Here is a 17,931-nt window from a genome sequence, read left to right on the forward strand (position 1 = left end):
AGCTATACTGGGCTCAGAATAGCTTGAGCATATGAGCCCTCAAAGCCTGCGCCCACAGTGACATGTCCTCTAACAAGACCACACTTCCTCCAGCAAGGAAGGCTACATTTCCTAATAGGGCCATTCCCTATGGACCTATGAGTTTATTCAAACAACCACACGAGTGTTTCTTAAAAGGAAGCTAACTGTTGGGGAGAAGTCCTCGTCTCAACAGATACTGGGTCAAGATAGGAGAAACAAAATTTTGAGTTATGTCAAAGTTGGGTATTTTTCTCCTGAGGAAAAACAATTATTTTAAGCTTGAATAGCTTTTCCTTAATGAAGGATTATCAGATGATCAAGTTTGTTAAAGGCTACAGAAAAATATAAACTACTCAACTCAGACCCTCATTTTCTAGCAAATACCAAAAAATAAAAAAAGGAATAGATGCCCATGTTGGTTTTAGAATGCTTTGTCTCCGTTTGCGAGGCTGCCTTTTCCAGGTGGTGGAAGAAAGGAAAAAAACCAGATGTGTGTGGCTGTGGCTGTAAGTGGCCACCTCCAGCTGGGAGCAGTTCAGGTTCAGCCTCGGACACTGGAACTGTGTTTGTTCCTTTGGTAACACCGCCCTTCTCCCATTCATCTGAAATGTCTCAAAAACATGGCTAAAGTCTGCTCTTTCTACCTGACATGTCACAGCCACACCAAATTGTTCATCTCCATTTGGGACAGTTTCTTTTCCAATCACAGTAGCCATGAATTTATTTTCTTTTTTTTTTTTTTATTGTTAAAAAAAAAAAGGCTCGATATGACATCTATTCCTTTCACGAGTTTTTCAGTGTGAATTATATATTATTGCTGACTATTGAAGACATCTTTAATGTGTTATCTACCTTATGTTTGGCCCTATCAGTGGGGTTCATTGTATATATGTATCATTGTAGTTTAACCAAGAATTTATTTTATCTAAAAAATGTTATCAGCTCCTTGAGAATTCCCTACAATATGTTTTGATCATATTCATTTCCCCCTTCCCCAATGCTCTTGAGATGCACCTCTCCTTCACCATCAATCCGACATGTGTCCTTTAAGAAAAGAAGCAAAAAGGAATGACATCCAATCCAATCTGTGCTGCTCAAATATTCTTGGATTAGTGGCCTTCCACCAGAGGCGATACTCTTAGAGAAACTGACTCCTCCTTTCATAACCAGTGCAGTAGCTCTACTGCTCAGGGTGAGAGTTCATGCTCAGCTCCTTACCTCCTCTCTTCACGCTAGGAATTCATCCAACTTGGGTTTGCACAGTCTCCATGCACGTTATCCCATTTCCCCTTTTAAAAATAATTCATTTATTTTTTATTTTATGTGCACTGGTGTTTTTCCTCTATGTATGTGTGAGGGCATCAGATCACTTGGAGCTGGATGACAGACAGTTATAAGCTGCCATGGGGTCGGTTCCTCTAGAAGAGCAGTCAGTGCTCTTAACCACTGAGCCGTCTCTCCAGTCCCCACTATCACAAATTCTGTGAGTTTGTATTTGTAGTGCTGTGCTATGTCCAGCAGATACTGCTGCCTCATAATTATCATGGGCCTGTGGCTCTCACACTCTTAACTTTGGAAGGCATGAGAGCGTGTATATGTTCCCTGTGGGGCTGATAATTCTGTTGTTTCATAGCCTCTACACTCTGGCCAGTAGCAGGACTCTGTATTGGTCATCATCTGTAGATAGAAATTTCTCTGGTGAGGATTGAGAGGTACATTAATCAATAGGTATGGTATATTGATAACTCATTAGGAGTTAGTTTAATACCATGTCCATTTATCAGAATAAAATAGTAGTAAGTTTCTCAAGGGCCTGTGAACTGTCTAGCGAGAGGTTTTTGGTCCAATTATAGTACTAGCTGTGGGTTTCATCTTCTGGAATGGGATTGAACCAAGAATTTAAAATATTTGCTTCTGCTGGCTTAGTTTTCATTCCAGGATATACTTTAGTTTCACCCAAATATTCTAAGCTTCGTCTCCTTGGAGCTCCTTACTGGTTGCTTCCCTGGGAAGAGCCCTCCTGTGTTGGGTCTTGCAGGCACATGTGTGACTGCTTCCTCTTCTGGCTGATGCGGGCACTTCATCCTTTAAGTCTGGGACGCAGGAAATGTGCCCTGGAATCAGTGTTTTAGTGATTTGAGATGAACTTATTGATTTTAGGCCTGAGCATGGGGGGAGGGTATTAATACTTATTTTTAAAATATCCAGATTATATAATAAATCACTAATGCATTAGTTATTCTATTTTAAAAAGCCTTTGTGAATGCTATATATAACATTTATAAGTTTGAGATATAATGTTAAAAAAATCTTTGGCCCTTAAATTCTCTGACATGGGTTATTATATTTTTATGACTATTAATTTTGATATAGGCCTTTTAAAATCAATTTTTCCCTGTAATTACAAGGCTGTTTTATGGTGTATGTGATATATCATATGAGTGTACTTGAGGGTCATGAGAAGTTCACATATGTGCTGTGTGGGCCCAGACTCTTGCTGCAGCTCCAGCTCAAGGGTGGCCTGTGGGTCCCTTTCTTAGGACAGGAGTTGCTCAGCATCCAGGCCCCTTCCCATCCTCCTCTTTTTGGTTTTAACATCATTGAAACCAGCAATATTGTATATTGAGATATCCTGGACTCCTTTGGATGTATTTGAATTTGTAGAACCAAGATGCCATTGGCTCAAAAAAAAATGCTAATATTTCTCCAAATCCCAGGCAGCTCCCTTTTTCACACAGTGGCCACAGCTCACTGTCTGTCAGACTGATTTTGGACAGAGAACCACATGTCTGTATTTTAAAAATAGAACAAGAATTATTAAATACCACAAGTCTCATCCCACAAGGGGTTTACAACTCAAAGTTAAGTAAAACAAAACTGATTAAGAAGGATGTTGTGTATAGAACCCTCCCAATCTCTCTCTCTCTCTCTTTCTCTCTCTTGCTCTCCCCCCACCTTGCTTTACTTTCCTCATCTCCTTTTCTCTCTCTTTTTAAAACTTCTTTTCTTCTCTTTTTTGTCTTTTCTAGCTAGGGGATTAGAGTAAAATTTCAACTCGAAATGTCCTTCTGGGTGGTCTTAAACACTTTTTATTTATATTTCTTTTTTTATTAATCAGTTTATTTGTTTATATTTCAAATGATATCCCCTTTTTCGGTTACCCCTCCACAACCCCCATCCCATCTCCTCCCTCCCCTTTGCTTCTATGAGGGTGCTCCTCCACCCGCTCACTCACTCCCACCTCATCACCCTAGCATCCTCTTACTCTGGGGCATCAAGCCTCCATAGGACCAAGGGCCTCCCCTCCCATTGATGTCAGATAAGGCCATCCTCGGCTACAAATATTTCTAAAGCCATGGATCCTTCCATGTATACTCTTTGATTAGTGGTTTAGACCCTGGGAGCTCTGGGTGGTTCAGTTAGCTGATGTTGTTCTTCCTATGGGGTTGCAATCTCCCTCAGCAACTCCAGTACAACACTTTTTGTTTTTATTTTTTATTTATTCTTTTCTCATATATTACATCCTGAATGCAGTTTCCCCTCCCTTTCCCCTTCCCAACCCCTCCCTCCTTACCCCTAATTCACCTCTCCATTTCTCTTTAGAAAAGGGCGGGCCTCCCACAGATATCAACCAAACATGGCATATCAAGTTGCAGCAAAACCAGGCTTTTCTCCTTTTATTAAGCTAGACAAAAAAGTAAGAGATAGTCCTGGCCACCACTCTTAGGAGTCTCATAAGAAGACCAAACCACACAACCATAACATATATGCAGAGGACCTAGATCGGACCCATGCAGGTTCACTGATTGTCAGTTCAGCCTCTGTGAGCCCCTCTAAGCCTAGGTTAGTTGATTCTATGGGCTTGGGGTGTCCTGGCCCCGCTGTCTCCTACAATCCTTTCTCTCTTCTGCAAGATTCCCTGAGCCTAATGTTTGGCTGTGGATCTGTGCATCTGTTTCCAGGAGTTGCCGGGTGAAATCTCTGCAGTGATGATTATGCTAGACCCCTGTCTCAGAGTGTAGCAGAGTAAGAATGAATGATAGTGAGTCAGTTTGTCAAAAGACGGGTGGCATTGGTGGGAAATTGTTATTTACTTGGCTTTAGGGGGATTGTTTGTTTCCTACTCTTTGTGTGTGTGTGTGTTTTGTTTCCTACTCTTATTCTTGTTTTAAAGACAGCATTTCACTGTGTAGCCCCAGCTCTTCTTGAGCTCACAGAGATCCACTGACCTCTACTTTCTGAATTAGAGGTGTGTATCATACCAGGTTATCTACTGGCTTTAAACAAGAAAAAGTACACACAAAGATGATGTTAGCAATAGTTGAGGTAAATGTAAATGATTAGGAATGTATTTCAAAATGTATATGTTGACTGGAAGCAACCCTCTAGGCCTTTGGCCCTTGCTGTCTGGCCTGGTGAAACAAGCCTGTCAGACCAGCTTTCCTAATGCCCTGGTAGCAGGTCATGGAAGTGCACTTGTGGTGATGGTGTTGAGACTTCAATTTCTCCTGTGGCTAGAAAGAGCTTCTACCCGTTGTTGCGGCCTTCAGCTATGCCTGCATGGTCAGTATGGCCCCACGATCTTGAGGTCTCTCCTTCCCTCCTTGTGCTCTTTTGCTTCTCTTTCTACTTTCTGTTATGTCAATCAAACTCTCATAGACTGAAACATGGTAGGCCCCATGTAGCTCCCTTGTGCCTTGTGGATAAAGCTGTCTAGCAAGCTGCCCGTAGACAGGCTACTCTCTCATTCTGGACACTTGCGTTGTCCAGACAAGAAGGGCAGTCAGTGTATTCAGGAAAGGAGGTTCCAAGGCTGCCTGCATCTGATCTGAATAATTGTCCAGGTGTGAGGCTTCACAGAGAGCCTATGAGGGAGCCAGCTTTAGCCAACTGAGGACTGAAGCCTAGTCAGAATCCACACAGGGCTACAGCATGGCCTTTCTTGTCAAAAGACCGCGTGGTAAATACTTGTAGCTTTGTGAGCACTGCAGTCCTTTGTTGAAATGCGGATCTGCTGTTATAACACGGAAGCAACATAGAAAATATATGCATGGATGCTGTGTTGTAATAAAACTTTATTTATACAGCCAGGCTGAGGGCCAGATTTGCCCTATGGGCCATATTCTGACAGTCTATCTGGACTCTAGCTTCTAGATAATGACTTTGAATCCTCTCCTCCAACACTTATTTCTCATAATGCATGCAAGTCAATTCATTCTGTGTTACAGTTTCCTTATCTATCAAATGGAGTGAAACCAGCTTCTTTGCCATGTTTTGAAAAGTGTAAACGATGTAATTTATTCAAAACATACGGGGTTCAGAGGGATAGCTCACATATTATTTCTGTGCCGCCTTGTGCAATTATGGAGGATGGAGGGAGCTCCTCCTAGACCTGCCACACATGGAGGACTGTTGATCTGCGGTTGCTCTTGTATTCCAGTTTGACACCTGCTTTGCCATTTCAGTGGGTCATTTTGGGATTTTGAAGGTCACTGTAGTCTTCCCCTTCTGTGCTAGAGAATTCACATTTCCTCAGAGCAATTTTAGACACTTGATTGCTTTTGGTTTACTCCTAAGGGCTTCTGAGATTATTCCCCACTCTCCTGTAGGGCAGAGAGCACAGTTTTACTCTGGGTTTGTCTAATCTTCTGGGGAATATTCTTTGTTCAAGAAAGGTAAAGCATTAGAATACCATGAAATCTATGTGCAAAGCCACCATGATTAGACTTAAGCCAGCAAGAAGTCAAATGCACAAGGGCCACAGAGGAGGTCCGGGGATCTAGGGACGGATGGGTCATTCCCTGGTAGTAAGGTGTGCCAGGCTCACTGAGCTCCAGAGGAGGTGTCCAGAGGTCAGAGGACAATATAATACTTGATTTTCATATGCATGAGATATTTTGTCACTATGATTCAGATTTCTGTTGATCTCTGAAAATTTTGTATATATAAATGTGTGCGTGTATATATGTGTATATATGTGTATATATATGCACATATATGTATATGTGAGCGCAGGTGCTTATGGAGTCCAGAAGAAGCACCTGACCCCTGGCAGCTGGCTTTATAGATCCTCCTGAGCTACTTGGCACTGGTGCTGGAAACTAATTCCTGTCCTCGGCAGTAGTAATACACTGCCTTTTTAACTGCCAAGTCATCTCTTCAGCTCCTAGCTGTAACTTGAAAAGATATGTTTATTTAACAAAAATATCTCTTTGCTAAGTTATGGTACATACCACAGTTGGTGTTTCCATTTTGAAAACCGAGCAGAAAGCAGTCGCTCTCTGAGTGGTGTGTGTGTTGAAGGAGGGGCTTCTTTCAGAAGCTGCCAGATCTGTTTCGGGTCATGGGCTCCCACATGATCCACTCCTTGCAGCCGTGCCTAGCAGGCCTCATTCTAGGACTGGGTCCTGCCTGACCTGCAAAATCCTAGTCCGGGTGTTACAAATTATTATGCCTGGGTCCAATGCAGTCTGCAGTTTTTAGAGGCAAGAATAAGAACTAAGTAGATTTATAATCTTAAATGGTTGGGGGGAAGTAAGGCGCGAATATTTTATGACACATGTAAATGAAATTGAGTGAAATTTCAGTTTCAATGCTAACGTTTTGGGTCCCTTCAAAAAGAAAGGGCTTTGTTTTCTCTCTTTACATGAGTCTGAGTGCCCTTGGTTTTGCCTCTTGGCCCACAAAGCTTAAATTATTTACCATCTGGCCCTCTACCTAAAAAGGGGGAAAAGGGTTGCCAACCTCTGACACACAGCAATGATTTTCAGTCTTTTCTGTTGCTCCTAAATTCTTTCATTAAACCAAACCTCCAGGGGGAAGTTTGGTGGAGCTGGTGGGAGTGGGAGGGCTGGCCTGAGCCCAGCCTGCCTCCTCACCCCACCTTTCCTCCTGGGGATAAGGCTGCCTCCATCAAGAAAGTCTTTCAGTGAGGCTTGTAAAGACCCATCTGCAGTCTCTCTTCTGGTAAACCAGCATGCACAGAGGTCTAAAGTACAACAACAATCAAAAACCATTTTTTTCTCCCCCAGAAAATTTTTTAGCAAATCCATTTGTTGGATGAACTTGTCCTCAGTTGACTTGAGACTTGTCAGCATCCTGGTTTCTTTTTATTATCTTGTGGTTTTTTTTGTTTTTGTTTTTGTTTTTTTGAGACAGGGTTTTTCTGTGTAGTCCTGGCTGTCCTGGAACTCACTCTGTAGACCAGGCTGGCCTCGAACTCAGAAATCCGCCTGCCTCTGCCTCCCAAGTGCTGGGATTAAAGGCGTGCGCCACCACCGCCTGGCTGTCTTGTGTTCTTAATCACATTTTCACTTATATAATGTAAATGTCATTGTCACGGCATTTCTGCCCCTCCATTGGAGGTTTCTCCCTACGCTGTGCATGAGAGGTACCTGTGTTAGGTGTAAGGATGGGAGGTACTGAAGCCTGTCAGTGAGGTTCCAGGGGTAGATGAATCTTTGTTTGCTGAACTCCTGTCCTGAAGTCCTGCAGTTCATATCACCCCCCCCACACACACACACACACACACCCTGTGGACACCAGGGTGGGATTTCTGGCTCAGCCACACCCATCTCCCTCCAACCAGAGCCTGAATGGGACCTTATTTGGAAATTAGGCCTTTGAATATATAATTTTAAGAATCTTAAGAGGAATGAGTCCCAAGTCCAATAACTACAACTCTTACAACAGTGGAAAGGAAGCAGCAAGATACATGAAAGAAGAAGCAAACATAGAAATTGATGATGAAGCCATCAATGAGGAGATACCAAGACCTTGGAGAGCCCTGTGATGTTGGGGTGTGTCCAGGCTCTGGGGTAGACCAACCCTGCAGACATCTTGATGTTGGCTTTCAGAGCTCTTGAAATGTCAGCAAATTTTTGTTGTCTCAAGCCATGGGGTTTCTTTCTCTCTCTCTCTCTCTCTCTCTCTCTCTCTCTCTCTCTCTCTCTCTCTCTTTCTTTCTTTCTTTCTTTCTTTCTTTCTTTCTTTCTATAATCCCTAGGAAGCACCTGAGGAACTTCCCTGAGGAAATTTAACATTTTTGTTCTTGACTTGCAGTCTCTCCATGTCTTTCTCACCCACATCAGTCATTCCAGAGTAGAAGCCTCATGATGTACATTTGTACTGTTTATAAACAAATCTTTACAGAATGCCTCTTAGGGGCAGGCTGGGGTGGAGAGCAGTTTTTCTCCATTCCATCCCATTGAGAGGCAGACAAGGAACTGGATCCTAGCTCCAGCTCTTTTGAGAACTCAAGCAAAGTTGCTAAACATTAGCAGACTCTAAGAATCAGTGAATGCCACATATTCCTCATTTTATTGTGGTCGTGGTCTTTCTTGACCTATTGACCCCCATTTCAATAAGTGTGTTCTTCACCTACTTCAATACTCTGACTTTTCCTTGTAAGCTCATGGTCCAAGACTCACTGTATTCCATGAATCCCAAGGCTGGAAGAGCCCCCATTGTGCAGATGTGAGTACCATGATCTGTAACTGAGTATTCACGATACTCTCCAGGCTTTCCATGCAGTAGATGCACTTCCGTTCTGAGCACTAATCATGGTTTCAAGCATAGAGTAAGTGGTCAGTTCACGTCAGTGGCTGTTGATTACTTTAGTTTGTTTCGAGTTCTCTTTCCAGCTATAGTTAATCTCAACTATGTCTAGAATCACTACTCTGATTGGATTCATTGAAGATCTGCCCACTGTGGGTGGCACCATTCCCTGGTTGAAGTTTTGGACAGAATGCAGAATGCTGGGTGAATACACACAGTTATTATTTTCTACTTTCTGAGTGTGGATGTCATGTGACCAGCTGTTCAAGCTCCTGCTGTCTAGACTTCCCTGTCATGATGGACAGGGTATATGTACCCTTTGACTGTGAGCCAGGAGAAAACTGTGGCCTTTTTCTTTCTTTTTAAAGTTTTTTTTTTAAATGTTATTTACATTAGTGTTCTGCCTCCATGTATGTCTGTATGAGGATATCAGATCATCTGGACCTGGAATTAAAGACACTTGTGAACTGCCATGTGGATGCCAGGATTTGAATCTGGGTCTTTTGGAAGAGCAGCCAATGTCCTTGACCCCTAAGCCATCTCTCCAGCCCCTTAGCCATCTCGCCAGGCCCCCTTAAGTTGCTTTTGTCAGGGTATTTTATCACAGCAATAGGGAAAGAAAAGGGGCATTTCCCTTTCTGCTATTCTCCTCCAGTCTCATCCTGTGTCGTATCAACCGTGTCAAAGCTGGGAAGTGCTGATCATTGTGGTTTGTTACTGTGAGTGATTATGACAGCATCAGATCTCAGCTTGACTCCCCTGGTAGAGGACAGTGTTGGGCCTCCCCCATGCCCCTCTGCTTGTCTTCTCACTCATTAAGTAGACAGCCTGGAGTGGTATTCTCCTTTCAACAGGCCTCACTCTCTCAGGATATTCGAGGCCTGCAAATGTTGCTGATTAACCAAAAACAAATGTTTTGGGTAAATTCTCTCCAGCTACACTCGATTTGGGTCTGAGAAATGGAATTCCTGTCACTGTTGGCTGACAAATACAGCCCTCCTAATAGGATTTTGGCAAAGGAGCCGTTAGCCGCGCTGCCCCGCGGACTTAAAGAATTGCCACATTGGCCTAACGTAATTTTGGTAACTCCGTCTGCTTCTGCCTTGGGTAGAAATAATTCACATTTCACTCTCCATTTTCTTTAACGGGCTAAACAGTCAGTCTGTAATACCTGTATTTTATGAGACATAATTCTCGATATTGTTTCTTTAGCGTTTGGGTAAGACAAACCTGAGAGAGGCCAGCCATTAACCTCAAGCAATTGGAAAGTTATTTGAAAAATGATATGCTGTCTTTCTTTCTTTTTTTTTTTTTTCTTTTAAACCAGTTACTTTATAAAGTTACATTCCCTGGCAAATGTTAACACAACTTCTCTGTGTGTGGGCTAAATAAATATCGGGCAACACTGACCGAGCACAGCCTTTGGGTAAATAATTCTCTCTCTACATGTCTCCTAGTTTATAATGCGGAGTTTTCTTTGTGGTCTCACCAAATGCCACATTCCATTGTAAATGAGACACAAATCTATAGGTGAATGAGAAGTTCGAGGAGATTTACTGAAGAGGTGGGAATGGGTGGGGAGGCATTCTCGTGTCTCCCTCTCTGCCAGCTGACTATTCGCCCATCTCTAGGACACATATGTACCCGTGACAGGAGAGGGTGAGAAGACAACTACTGTCACCTCATTACCTTGAGGACTCTGTAGTGTCACTGGGTTAAGCCACCTGCCCACTATAGATGGAAAAGGAGAGGGCAGAGAGCAATACCCAGTGCCGGAGATATCCCAACCATCTGAGAATCCCTCCACAATGTACAGAGCCAAAAAGCCGCCCTTGCTAGGGAGTAGCCAACACAGGAAATCAGACCGTGCAGTACAGATCGGCCCAGAGCCAGTGTTTCTTCAAGTTCAACCATAAGTATGTGCCCTGTGGTTGCACAGAGGGGTGAACTGGTGTGAGGCTCTCAGTCCTCCTGCTCAGAATTTCCAGGAGGTTGTCAATTGGGCCATGTTTCCTCATATGCCTCATTGAAAATGGAGACTCTCAATGTCCAGAATAGGATTCTACCTCTGACTTGACCTCCATTTATAAACCCTGACTCCTTGCCCCATCACCTTATCAGATGGTTATGTTACTACATTTATTCATATTCACACTTATTTTCCACATAGGGAACTGAACTTAGGGTTTCTTGCATGCTAGGTTAGTGATCTACCACTGAGCCATATCCTTCTTAACTCTTTATCTTGAGACAGTCAGTGTCTTACCAAGTTATGCAGGCCAGCCTTGAACTAGCCGTGTAGCTCAGGACAGACCTTAAATTGGTGAGCCTTGTTCTTCTGTCTCCTGAGTAGCTGCGCTCACAAGCCTGCAGCTACCTAGCTTTGGGTTTTTCACATCAGTACTATTGATAGTTTTATCTGAAAGGATTAATTGTGATGATCAAGCCACATGGTCGGAGCCCAGGAAAACCTGTTTCTTCTGCTAGACATCTCTGCTCATGTTTGGGGCTCTGCAGTTCTTGTAGGCATAGACTTGCATGGGATGAGTTCCATAGGCCCAGAATGCCTGGGCCTCAGCTACTCAGTTATCATGGAGCAAAAAAAGACATTCTCCTTGGTTAGGGGGATTCTTGAAACTAGTAATTTCCCATATAAAAAGGAGCATGTGCATTAAGAAAATGGAATGGCCAGAGTTGAGAGCGAGAGATCCAATATCTTCATGCCTAGTCTGCATTTTTAATTTTTTTAATAAAGATTACTTATTTGCTCACAATTTCATACATTGTATGTTGAACTTAGGTTCCCCTCTCCCTGAACCCTTTTTCCTCTCAGCAAGTCCTATCCCTCTGTGCCTCTCCTCTCCCCTGCTCCCCCCCCATTCCCCTGCTTTCCATGCCCAGGGCCTTTAATCTGAGTTACTTGCATGAGATTAGGTATACTTTACTTGAGTGAAGGCAAACTTACCTGGGTCTACACCCCTGAGGGTTTCCCAATACCATTAACTGCCTCCAGCTCCCCAAGGAGTTATGGGCCTCTCAACACGCCCCACCCCAAACCCCTGGTGGCATGAAGATAACCAAGCTTTGAGCAGGTATCTGAAAATGCTGTGAGTTCATGGGTGTAGCAGCCACATCATGTCCAGATGACAGTGTTCCACAGCATACTTCCCACGCTCTGGTTCCTTCCACCCACACTTTGGTGACGCTCCTTGGGCCTTGGAGAGGATGCTGTAGATGGTCTACTTAGGACTGAGCTCACAGCTGTCATTTGATCTTGGCACTTGGACGAGTTCTGAGTCTTGACATTGACCATCGCTCACTGCAGACAGAATCCTCTCTGACCAAGGCTGCCTCATCAGCCCGTATCTCCCAGTGTGTGAAAATGCCCAGCTAGCTTGTTTTGCTTTTTGTCCCACATAGTGCCATGTGTGCATGTGAAGGACACCTCATTTGCATGAGGGTGCATTTTATTCTGTTCCCACAATCCAAATACCCCAAAGACGCCCAGGTTTAACTTGGTGATGAGCATGCCGTTGGAACTTAGTGTTTCCCAACCACACCTCTACCTTCTCACTGGACCTGGACATTGATCTGAAGGGTCAAGGGGTCAGAAACCTATGGACGACTCATGACTTATTCCCTGTTTTGTCTCGATACTTGGATTGTCATGTTGTCACTGACTGAATCCACTGGTATGTTATGTGGCGATGGACATCTCTGCTTTGAAAGCCCTTGGATTGTGGGTCAAGATAAGGAAGCTTGAAGACTCCCAATACCTCCTAAACCAAGCTAGAAATCTACTGCATAGTGAGAGTACCTGGACCTTACTAATGAACCAGGCAGAAGACGTGAATACCAATACCTTTTCATTGTGAATGATGAGGCATCAGCTTGTGGTTGATAGCCGAAGAGCCACTGATTTTTTTTAAAGCCAAGCATCTCTGATATTTCCTTAATGTACATATCTTCAAAGTCATGCAATGCTGAAGGGGTATTTGCCATCACACAGAAAGCCACAGCATGGATTCCAATTTGGATGCTTTCTAAGTTAGTTCCTGCCGCACCCTGAGGACCATTGTCCTTGCCTTCAACAGTGGCAGAATCCCAAGTACCAAGATGTTTCAAGACGTTCCTGGGCCACAATTAACCTTCTTCAAAACTAAGAGGGGAGAAAGTCAGGGAAAGGTCTCCTGTAATCCAGAAAGGACAGGAAGAAAGGCTCCCCAGCAGTCTTGAAAGCCTGCTCTTTTCCTTTCCATATTAAGAAACCTCCTAAGAATACAGCCCTCCTCCAAATGTCTCATCTTCTCCAAATTGAAAGAGCGTGTACTTGAGCACAGGCCATGCCAAGCTGGCTGCCCTCCCCAACTCTGTAGCATGGCTCATTTGGAACATCTGTGTCTGTGTTCCTGGCTCCCAAGGAAAGCTATGTTTTCTTTCTTTCGCCATCGTGATTCCATGATGGGACCACTTAATGGCATTAAGTGAAAACTCATCTGAATTGTGTCCCGAGACCCAAGCTGCTGCATCCAGATAAGACCAGATAGGACCAAGTTTTCGGGGTTACCGGTGTCTTTCCCCAAGAAGTCCATGTCCCATGACCTAGTCTTTCTCCCTCTCTGTTGAATACCCCTCTATTTTTGAAATCACTGCTTCTGCTAGTTTATTCTTTAAACACAGGGAGGGGGCACGGGAGAGTATTGGCCCCTTCATAAAACAGCTGACAGGAAGCTCTAGGCATCTTTTAGTGCCGGTTTTGTCTGGTGCTGGGAATGGCTCCATCAATCATGGCTGCTCACATTGAGCTGGTCTTTATGTCAGTTCAACCGTCTTCCATCAAGTTCGGTGAAGCAGAGTCCAAGAACAAGATGAATGTCCAAACCGCTTCAGTGGGGTGGAGAGGGCTTTGCTTTTAAATGCCCACGTTGTTTTCTTAATATTTTCTCCTTCCTCTTCTGAAGCCAGTTCCTTACAACCATCACTCATGGGTCCGTTCTTTTCACCTTGTTCAGGAGGAGGGATGGTGCCAGGCTATAAGTGCAGGCAATTGATCAGTTGAGGAGGTGTATTCATTATCTGTCCTCTGCTCTCGAGAAAGGGAAATAAATCCCAGGACCCCGGGGGTGATCTTCATAGCCATAGGAATGTGAGAGGCCCCATTCTCCAGTCGGTCCCTAGCAACATAGTCTGGTTGCTCGGAGTCTCGCATGAGGATGTATTATTATTCCACACAAGATGGGATAACATGGCTGTCCAGAGAGGTGGAGTTTGTATGGCTCAGCCACAGTGCGGTTTACTCTTTTGTTGCCAGAAATCTACAGGGTCTCTACCCTCGCCTGGCATTCTTGTGTCAGGTTCTGTCCTTCTGAAAATATTTGTTGAGTGACTGGAGTGTACAGAACTGTGGGATATCAGGATGAGATGTGAAGAAGCTTGGGAGGGTCTGAAGTCCCCGGGGGCAGCTCAGGGGGAGGAGTGTGTTTCCACTGGCACTCTTTGAAGTGCTGTGACAATAAGAAGGTGGAATGCTTTATGAAGTCTTGAAAATCTTTCCTTAGTGGGCCTTGCTCCCTTGGCCAACAGTAGGCTGTTGTGCCATGCTGCAGAACTGAGAACCTTTGACCTGGAGCAACAGTAAGGGCGCTGACCAGTCCTGAAGGAGGTGACGGATGGATGAACAGGAAGGTAGCATGTGAATGCAGATGACTGTACGGTCTGCATCAACCCAGATCTCACCCAAAATCTCCTCTCCATTTCTTTCGGTTAGCTCAGTGCAAACTCTAACTTTGCATAGTCCCACAGACCCTGTGAAAAACTCATGGTCTCCTCTGGCTCTCAACTCCTGAGTCTATGATCTTGGGCCATTTTCTGATCCCTTGGACATGGGCTTATGGTTCATATGTGCCCAGCTAGATGTGGGATTGTTCCCTTCCCTCTCACCCTGTTATACTCAGCATCCTGCAGCTCCTCTTGAGTGCATCTCTCAATCGAGAGGACCCAAGTGCAAGTGGAACTGTGAACAGTAGGGCCTGAATGATGAGTCTCACAAGGCCATTTACTCTGGCACAGGCTGGACAAGCCATGTGAGGTGACAGTGGTTCTGCCCACGAACACTCTTTAGGTATCTTCTCAGGCCTGGCTCAGTGTACTGTGTTCTCAGCACATCCTCTTGGTAGCACTGAAGGTGAGTTCTCTCATGTTCTGTGCTACAGATGAGCAGGCATGGTCCCATACTCTTCCCTGTGCTCTTGGATTGGTCCTGAGGGTGTGGACAGTGTGGACTTGTCTCCACTGCCTCCCCAGGCCCATCTGCTCTTTCCTGGGCAATTGCTGTACCATCACAAACCCTCCATGGTGCTCTGAGTATTGGGACTTAATGCTGAGCTGGGTGTCTCTGTCCTATGCACTGTTGTCACTGGTGGCCTCTTGAGCAAGTGGCTTGAATTTTACATGTAAATCTGGAGTCCTCTTAATCCCTCAAGTTTTAGTCTGCAATCTGGGGCTCAGGAGAAGGCTGGGTGATTTTTAAAACACTATAATATTCTCAGCTGGTTTCAGGCAGAGGTGAGAAGGCATGGCTTGTGGAGGTTGACTCCTGCAGTTGTGAAGGTGTGGGGATAAGAGTGGAGAAACATGTTCTAGGAAAACTGAAATGACCATTTTATCAACATTTGAGTTTTCTGTTTTTTTTATGTGCAGGAACACACACACACACACACACACACACACACACACACACACACTGCATTTTCCCCTACTAGGAATGAATGAAAAACCACCGGGGACCATTTTCCCAACACTTTCAGCAGAGGTGGCAAGGTGGGGAGGTAGAGGGGCGGGGACCTGGATGCGGAGAGAGGGCATCAGAAGGAGAAGCAGAAGGACAGAGCAGGTCTGCCAAGCCCAGGGAATCGGAAAGTAATAAAGTCCTACAGTAATCAGAGGGCCAAGGCCAGCTCCCAGGTGAGCAGTGCTCATTCACACTCTAGACCTGAGCTTGTAATCACTACCTTCACCCCGAGTAACAGTCCTGGCTTTTGGTACACTGCTCCCCACTCCTGGGCTCGGTGACCTTGACAGTTCACTGCCCTTTTGCAAGATTGGCTCCTTGTGTGTGAAACAGTAGTGAACTCTCATTTATGGGCCACGTAAGGATTCGGTGAGAAAGCCTTCAGGTGGCCAAAGTGCAGTGTGTGGTGTGGTGGGACAAACTTCAGAACTGCCAGGTTTGCTTCTGAAGCGTGATGACCTGCATGCCTCCACCATGGTTCTGTCCTGCACACTGCTCCTTCTTAGCTGTGCAGTTTTGGGTAAGTGGCTAGACTTCACTCTGCACACTGCTCCTTCTTAGCTGCGCAGTTTTGGGCAAGTGGCTAGACTTCACTCATGCCTCTGCTTCCTTCTCTGTAGCAGAAGGATGATACCAGATAACGCTGTTTTAGATGAGATGGTTCATAACACATCTGGCTCAGCGGCATTACCTCACTACGTAAGCTAGTGTTACAGCAAGGAGCCCATAGAAACCAGCTCTGTCGTGTCGGTCACAGCAGTGGAGAGTACCACCCAGGCAGGGGAGGCTTGAATGCTCAGGGGTACACCATCTAGTCTTCTAGCTTTTCATATGGCTACACTGGAATATTTAAGATAAAGAGGGATGTTTCTTTTCATTCTTTGCTTAGTTACCATCCCCACATTTCTTTTTCATGGGGTCTTCAAGGGCTCCCACCTCAGGAACTCCACGGCTGGCTTATCTTCCCTCTGCTTTGACTATTTCCTGGGTGTAGGTAGGCTTTTGCTTTTGTGACTCTGGTACTGCAGTTAGCTGATTAATGCAGAACTTTTTGGTGTGTGTGTCTGTGTGAGCTTTCTTTACTATTTTTTTCTTTTAAAAGCAGCAATAAAAGGGGAAGAAACCACAAATCTCCGTGCATTTGATCTGAGAAAATTACTTCTCAATAATGCTGTTCGGATGGACACCCAAAGTATATTTATTAGCAAGAATCCAGAAAGATGACCATCGAACCACAATACTTGGACTGGATGGGCTTACGGCCATTTGCTTGCTCATTAGCTTGTCCGGAAAGGATCTGCATAGCACAGAAACAGACATCAAGAGGTTCTAATGTGAAAGGATTAGTCAGTGTCCGTCTCCTACCCCATCTGTCTCTCTATCTCCATAAGATTTAGTGAAGGAGAGGTGGAAATTAATGGCCAGATGAAGGTTTGGGGTTATATGTGGAATGCATTTATCCGAGCTTCCCACCCCCATTAGCATGGTTAATTAAGAGTTGTCAATACGTCTTTGCCAGAGTATTTGATTATTTTTTTCCTCCCCAGCCAGGAAGATTAGAATGAAGTCTTCAGATCTGGCAAGCGTCACGGGACTTGTAGTGTAAATTGCAGGTTAAGCCCTCATTTTGATCTCCGGGACGAGAGCAAGCACCGTTTCATTGACATGTCATCCGCTATGATCTGAGGAAACGTGCAGAGGTGTCCTTTGGGGAAAGAGGGGAATCTTGCTCTCGCTCCCATATTGGAAGAGTTTATAACACACGAGCGAATAGCAGATCAGAGACAGAGTGGGTGGACAGTAGCTCTGGAAGGCTCTCGGCTCATGCTTTATCTTTAATGTTTTAAAAAATACGTATGCATGTATGTATGTATGTATGTATGTATATATGTATGTATGTATATATATGTATGAGCAGTCATGAGTAAAAGTGACAAAAGCTAGCTCCACAAGGCCCTTGATTTATGATTTATTGAAAGGTCTTTAGTAAAAAGAACTCACCCACATATCTCCACTTGGATAAAAAACAGGCTTGGTGCCTCCCACACAGGGTCTCCAGGGGAACACTTCCCCCACAAGGCAAAGGATGCTGCCCTTCAGGGGCTCCTTCTATCATTAATGTTGACAATGGCTTTTATTTTCCTTCTATTAGAGGCCTCTCAACTCGGAGAATACACCTTCTCAGCAATTAATTATGCTCAGAAATTGCCACGAGAGGTAGCGGAGCTGTTATTATTTTTCTCACTAAATATACCTCTAGATAACGCAGGGTGTATTTACAGCAGTGAGCTTGTTTTATTTATGGGATTATAACAAATGATCAAAAACAACCCAAAAAGGGCTACTTAGACCAACCTCCTTATTTCTCCTTCTGCTTGGTCAATGAATTATGCATGCATTACAAATGGCAGCAAGGAGGAAAGGTCGGTTTAGAACAACACAGATTGGAAAATTACACCATTTGTTTAAACAACATTTATTATTGATTGCTCAGCATAGGGGCCGATAGAAACGCAAATAGTGGCAGGAATATCATCTATTTACCTAGGCTCTGGATAAATGTC

General features: G+C 44.4%; 1 protein-coding gene across 1 annotated transcript in view; it reads left to right on the forward strand.

The window, feature by feature from the left end:
- The window catches only part of Wwox (WW domain containing oxidoreductase), a 922,329-nt gene that overhangs the window by 107,536 nt on the left and 796,862 nt on the right, over nucleotides 1–17,931 (forward strand). The window lies entirely within an intron of this gene.

Source organism: Mastomys coucha, unplaced genomic scaffold (assembly GCF_008632895.1).
Source record: "Mastomys coucha isolate ucsf_1 unplaced genomic scaffold, UCSF_Mcou_1 pScaffold22, whole genome shotgun sequence".
Lineage (NCBI taxonomy): Eukaryota > Metazoa > Chordata > Mammalia > Rodentia > Muridae > Mastomys > Mastomys coucha.